Source organism: Pseudorasbora parva, chromosome 21 (genome assembly GCF_024679245.1).
Source record: "Pseudorasbora parva isolate DD20220531a chromosome 21, ASM2467924v1, whole genome shotgun sequence".
Classification (NCBI taxonomy): Eukaryota; Metazoa; Chordata; class Actinopteri; order Cypriniformes; family Gobionidae; genus Pseudorasbora; species Pseudorasbora parva.
The window spans coordinates 34,574,236-34,580,766 of record NC_090192.1 but is presented as its reverse complement, the minus strand read 5'-3'; positions in this window follow the sequence as shown (position 1 = coordinate 34,580,766).

Sequence of the window (6,531 nt, the reverse complement as noted above, 5' to 3'; positions counted from 1 at the left end):
AGAAACAATTTTATTAATACAATTATTTCAAATGTGAAGTGTCATACAAGGGATGGAATTGTAATGATTGTATTTAGTAATTGTAACGATATTTATTTTATGTAATCAGCAAGAAACATGATATTTATTTATGATAAGTGTATATGTTTACTCACAAAAGAAAAGAAGCACAACACAAAGTAAGATTTAAATACATTTTTGGAATTGTATCAATTACAATTAGACAGTACATTTCATTATGTTTATCCTTCAGGCATTTCTCTGATTGATCTACATGCTGTATGTGGGAGCATATGTGGGAGAGAGATGATATTCTATACAATAGATAAGTGGCTCCTTCTGTGGAATGGCTATGTTTTGCATTTGCCTGTAATGCTCAACGTTCAGCTATGACTGCTGGGAGATTATGTTTTTTTAGAGACTGCAGAAACAAGAACCCTTCTGAGCTAAAATGGAAGTCTGCATGCTAGCTTTGCAGAGAAAATATCTTCACAAATGGCCGGTCAGGAGCTATTGATCAAATGAAAAGTGGATCTCATTTAGTGATATCCACACTTTTGATGCATTACTGTAAGTAGAGTGAGGGTAGATTTACATTGTCGGCTCAGATTGAGTTGTGGAGTGAGTGTTGGAGGAAAATGATTATCCTCTTTTCTGCCTCACAGTGAAATCTATATATGTGAGATGGCCAGTGTTTCACGGTTGTAAAAATATGCCTCTACACACCTGCACAATAGAAATCTCAGCGGATACGCACATCCGTTCATGGATATTTTAAAAGCTCTTTTATTTAATATACTGTAAGAATACAACAAAGAACAAGGACAAAAAGTATGGTAACTATATTTGCATTCGGAGTTGGATTTAAAAAGCTTACACAATCCTGCTAAAATAGCTGGGTTTTATGATGTAAAAAATTAAACAAGGATAAATCATCTTTTGCATGTTTAATGCAACAATTACAACCTATGCAATGCTAATGAAAACCAAAGTGACACTTTTTTTTTCTGAGAAAAAGTAGAATAAGAAGAAAAGTAAAATAACTGCATAACCCCTGCACTAATAATTGACATTGATTTTATCACAGCACTCTGCAACTGTTTGGACATGAGTCTAACAACTTGGCTCATCTTGGTTTGACATAATTTCATTTTTAACAGGGGTGTATATATGTTTTCATTCACTGTATGTTTAATTAATTATCACATCCCTTTTTGTTGTGAAAACCAGCTGAACGTATTCCCAAAATGTGAGGCGAGGTGTGCCAACCTCGCCACACACATTTCATTGTCTATTTGTATTACACAGTATCTATTTGCCTCTGTAGATTTCTATTACACTATTATTGTCAAATGTTTGGAGACCTGCATTTACATGCACATGAACTTTAATGACATCCCATTCTTAATCCGTAGGGTTTAAAATGGAGTTGGCCCACCCTTTGCCACTATAACATCTTCAACTCTTCTGGAAAGGCTTTCCACAATGTTTAGGAGTGTGTTGATGTGAGTTTTTGACCATTCAAGAAGGGCATTTGTGAGGTCAAGCACTGATGATGAATGAGAAGTCCTTTGCTCGCAGTCTCCGCTCTTATTCACCTCAAAGGTGTTCTATCGGGTTGAGCTCAGGACTCTGTGCGAACCAGTCAAGTTCCTCCACACCAAACTTCCTCATCCACGTCTTTATGGACCTTGCTTTGTGCACTGGTGCGCAGTCATGTTGGAACAGGAAGGGGCCTTCCCCAAACTGTTCCTACAAAGTTGGGAGCATAAAATTGTCCAAATTGTCTTGGTATGCTGAAAATTAAGAGTTCCTTTCACTGGAACTAAGGGGCCAAGCCCAACCCCCAAAAAAACAACACCCCCCCCCCCCCCCCCCCTCCACCGAACTTTACTCTTGGCACAATGCAGTCAGGCAAGTAACATTCTCCTGGACACTGCCAAACCTAGACTCATTCATTGGATTGCCAGACTGAGATGTGTGACTGGTCACCCCAGAGAACACATCTCCACTGCTCTAGAGTCCAATGGCGGTGTACTTTACACCACTGCATCCAATGCTTTGCATTGCACTTGGTGATGTAAGGCTTGGATGTAGCTGCTCGGCCATGGAAGCCCATTCCATGAAGCTATATCTACACTCTGTTCTTGAGCTAATCTGAAGGCCATACAAAGTTTGGAGGTCTGTAGCTAATGACACTGCAGGAAGTTTCCGACTTCTGTGCACTGTCCGCCTCAGCATGTGCTGACTCCGCTCTGTGATTGTATGTGCCTAAATTACTGTTGTTCCCAATTGCTTTCACTTTGTTATAATACCACTAAGAGTTGACAATGGAATATTTAGTAGAATGGAAATTTCACAAATAGACTTGTTCAACCTATCATGGTATCACACTTGAATTTACTGAGCACTTAAGAGTTAACCATTCTTTCACAAATGTTTGTAGAAGCAGTCGGCATGCCTCTGTGATTGAATTTATACATCCGTGGTCATGGAAGTGATAAGAACGCTTGAATTCAATGATTTGGAAGGGTGTCCCAATACTTTTGACAAAAAGTATCTTTAAAGGCAGCTTTCTCAAAATTACTTTTTTCTCATGCACTGAACCGGAAGTCTATGGATCCACTAAAAGGATATAGTGAAATAAAAGAAACAAAAAGAAAAATGAGATGGAGTGAAAATTATATATCAGTGGTTGTGTCCTCTCACAAATGTTTTGCAATCCCTTGTTTGAAATTTTGCGTTTGCCCACAAAGAATAAAAGAATTTGCAAGCAAGTTTCTTGAGGGAACACAATACCATTGACTTATTACTTTTCTTCCTATATCATTTTTTTTCCACTACCATGTCCCTTTAGGGGCTCCGTAGAAGTCTCCACTTCAGCAGCACTTGCATGCACCTAACTTTACAATGTTATTCTATGTTCATTTGGGTTCAAGGTTTATTGATCATTTAACATTTACCTGATTTATAATTGTATTTTTAAATTGTATTGTAATATAAATATGGTGTATAAACTATATACTGTGCGTATGTGTGTGTGCGTGCGTGCGTGCGTGCGTGTGTGTTTGTGTGTGGGTTTGTGTGTGTGTGTGTGTGTGTGTGTGTGTGTGTGTGTGTGTGTGTGTGTGTGTGTGTGTGTGTGTGTGTGTGTGTGTGTGTGTGTGTGTGGCTGTTGGCAGTATTTTCTGATTCTTTGAGTGTTAAAAAAACAACACAAATCTCATATGTAAAAACCTTTAACTCGAATATGATAGCAAAATGATACAAGCATTTTGTACCTGCCTTTATTTTGAGACTTCTGTTCTAAAAGTGTATGCAAATAAGTGCATATTTAATGAAGCAATCCTTCATTTGCATATCTAAACATAACTTTTCAGAAAGCTTGTAATACAAAATAATTGTCTCAAAGGTTAGTTCACCCAAAAATGAACATTTTGTCATTATTACCACTTCCAAGACACAGAAAGGCATTGTGACTACAGTGGCTCAATCTCAATGTTACCTAGCAACAAGAATATTTTTGCATGCAAAAAAAAAAAAAAAAATACTATTCAGCAATCTCTTCTCTTCAACATCATTATGCTACGCTAGTAACGCTAGTAAACACAGTACGCTAGTAAACACAGTACAGCGCTTCCAGGTTCTATGTCAGAACGCCACTCTTGGCTAGCTCCTGCGTCAGCATCACACACACACCTGTCAGCGTCAGCCGATAATGAGCCGCCGTTCTGACATAGAACATGGAAAATGTTATTTCAAATAATAGAATTTAATAATTTGTATTGTTTTATTGTTTAGATTTAATTATTTTAATAAGTATTACTTTATTTTGTGGTTTACTTATTTAATTCAGTTTTGAGCTAGCACACCAAAAGTCCAAAAGGTTATTTTACATATAATGACTTTATGAACCGATGCTATTGGGAATGGTTTTGTGTTGAGGGTAAAAGGAAATTGCTGATTTGAACCCATCAAGGAGTGGTCCATGAGCAATTACCATTGTGCCCTTGATCTAACCTCCGGTCGCTTCAGGGGTCTGTCCTTGTAATTAGTGTACAGTATCCACTTCCGAGAAAAACAACTGCTAACGGCATGCTGTGTATTTACCTGGTGACTATAAATCTGAACATGATATTCAATATTGCCTACTTTTAATTACATAACCAGTGAAAAGATATGCATTTTGGGAATATTGAGGTTGCTTGCCATTTAGCAGACAAATTTCATCCATAGTGACTTGCCGAACACTAATTTGAGGGACTGTCTCTGCGGAGTGTTGTTGGGTTAAGTGCCTTGCTCAAGGGCGCAGTGGCAGGGCAGGACTGTGATGTTTCTGGGTCATTCCTACTTGAGGCTGAACACACAAAGCTACATTTGTTTGGCAGTGTTAGTCTTAACCATCCTCGCCACCCTCACATGTACTAATCTAGATTAACCCTTTGATTTTAATTCCCTCATGAACGTGATTATTTGTAGCTGATCCAAGATCAACCTTCACACACTACAATGCTTCATCGGCCTCTAATCCGACGGCAGAACAGCACATTGTTCTTCATTAAAATAACATCATATTGTTTTATAACATACCTTTTGTCTAAAGAGATTCCAACTTGATGTAATGTATTTTCTAACAAACTTTTCTGCCTTTTAAGCAATTTTCCCTTGTATTTGAAGTGAGGGTTGAGAGTGTAGTTTCCACCAAGAGGGGATTGGGGGGAGGTGAACACTCTGAATAATGTTTTAGCATGGAAAGATAAAAGGTTCCACCAAACGTATGACTCGGTAACTTGTGCAGGCACAAGCAAAATGTCTTCATTCCTGCTTCTGCCTCTCTCAGCAGTTTAATATTATCCTAGTCTCCGCAATTACTTTGTCACGTGCAACTGTGGAATAGCATGTCTTTTGTATTTTAATGAGTTCTCTTCTGTGTGTGTTTTGTTGTGAAGTTACCTACAAAAAATCTACGGACCAAGGAGCGGTGTATAGAAAAAGATGAGTGCTTTTGCATCTTCGTTCCCTGATAGACAGTGACTGTACAGAATGTTTTTTTGTATTACATTTTTTCCCTTTCAGTACCAATTTCTACATACACTGGTAGCTGCTGCCTATCATTGGAAGTGAAGGTCAAAATTTTTACAGTTCCTCTGAGAGAAGGCGGAAAATGAGAAATGCTGTGGCATTAAGAAAAGACTATAATAGTTACATTGTCAAAAGAACGATTATTATTATTGAGCTATTCAAGGTCATGATGGAAAAGAGGGCAGCGGCAGTCCTAATAGATGCTTATTTCTCTGTTAACCTTACCCATGTAATAGCGGTCTAGAGTTAATGAAATAAAATGCCAATTATACTCTTACCTCAGCTTGGCCGTGACCGCAACCGAAGGCCTTTACACTCGAATGAGAGCAGACATGCTGCGGTTCTGCCTGTGGACAAACTAATATCAGAATAACAACTTTTATTTATTTATCTTTTTAAACAATACGTATATTGCTCATATCCTGAATACTAAAGGCCTTGGTTTTAAGAAACACTTCCTTTAGACCAAAGGCACAGACTGCAGCTACATTTTTGATAATTAGTGTGTGTCGTAATCCATCAAACCCTTAATTAAATGCAGCGGGGCATATTGACACTGCAGTACATTTAAAATATGCCTTTATAACTTTAAACTATCATTAGCTTAGTTCGAATGACAGCCCTTCTCTTGGTTAAATAGTAAATGATTTCAGTTTTCCGTCATTTTTTATTGGAGAACCGAAGAGATTAACTTTTTTTTAGGATTAAATCCTGTAAGATTCATTTAAACAGCTCTTTCAAAAGAGGGAACTTTTCTGTATGTAGCCAACACGATTGCATTAGTATTCATAGGTATTTGTATATAAGTTGTTGTTGTACACACTCTTGTTACCCGTGGCGGGCATTTCCAGGCTATTCAAATTTGAAGAGTTGTTCAGAATTATACATCGAGCTGTCCATACACGAAAAAAGTGTATGTATTAGACATTTAATTTCATGCGTCAACTACAAATATGGATTAGATGACCCTAGCATAACTGTATTCTTTCAAAAAATAACAGCTCTTTTACTTTTATTATGGTAAATGTTGTTGCATGAAAAATAATATCCATGAATGGATGGATGCATGGATGGATGGATGGATGGATGGATGCATGGATGGAAGGAAGGAAGGAAGGAAGGAAGGAAGGAAGGAAGGAAGGAAGGAAGGAAGGAAGGAAGGAAGGAAGGAAGGAAGGAAGGAAGGAAGGAAGGAAGGAAGGAAGGAAGGAAGAATAGATGATAGATAAAGTTTTGTTTTATGTTACATGAAAATGTTAATTGGATTGATGGATGGATGGATGGATGGATGGATGGATGGATGGATGGATGGATGGATGGATGGATGGATGGATGGATGGATGGATGGATGGATGGATGGATGGGTGGGAGGGTGGATGGATATGCTAAATGAACATGAAAATGATAGATAGATAGATAGATAGATAGATAGATAGATAGATAGATAGA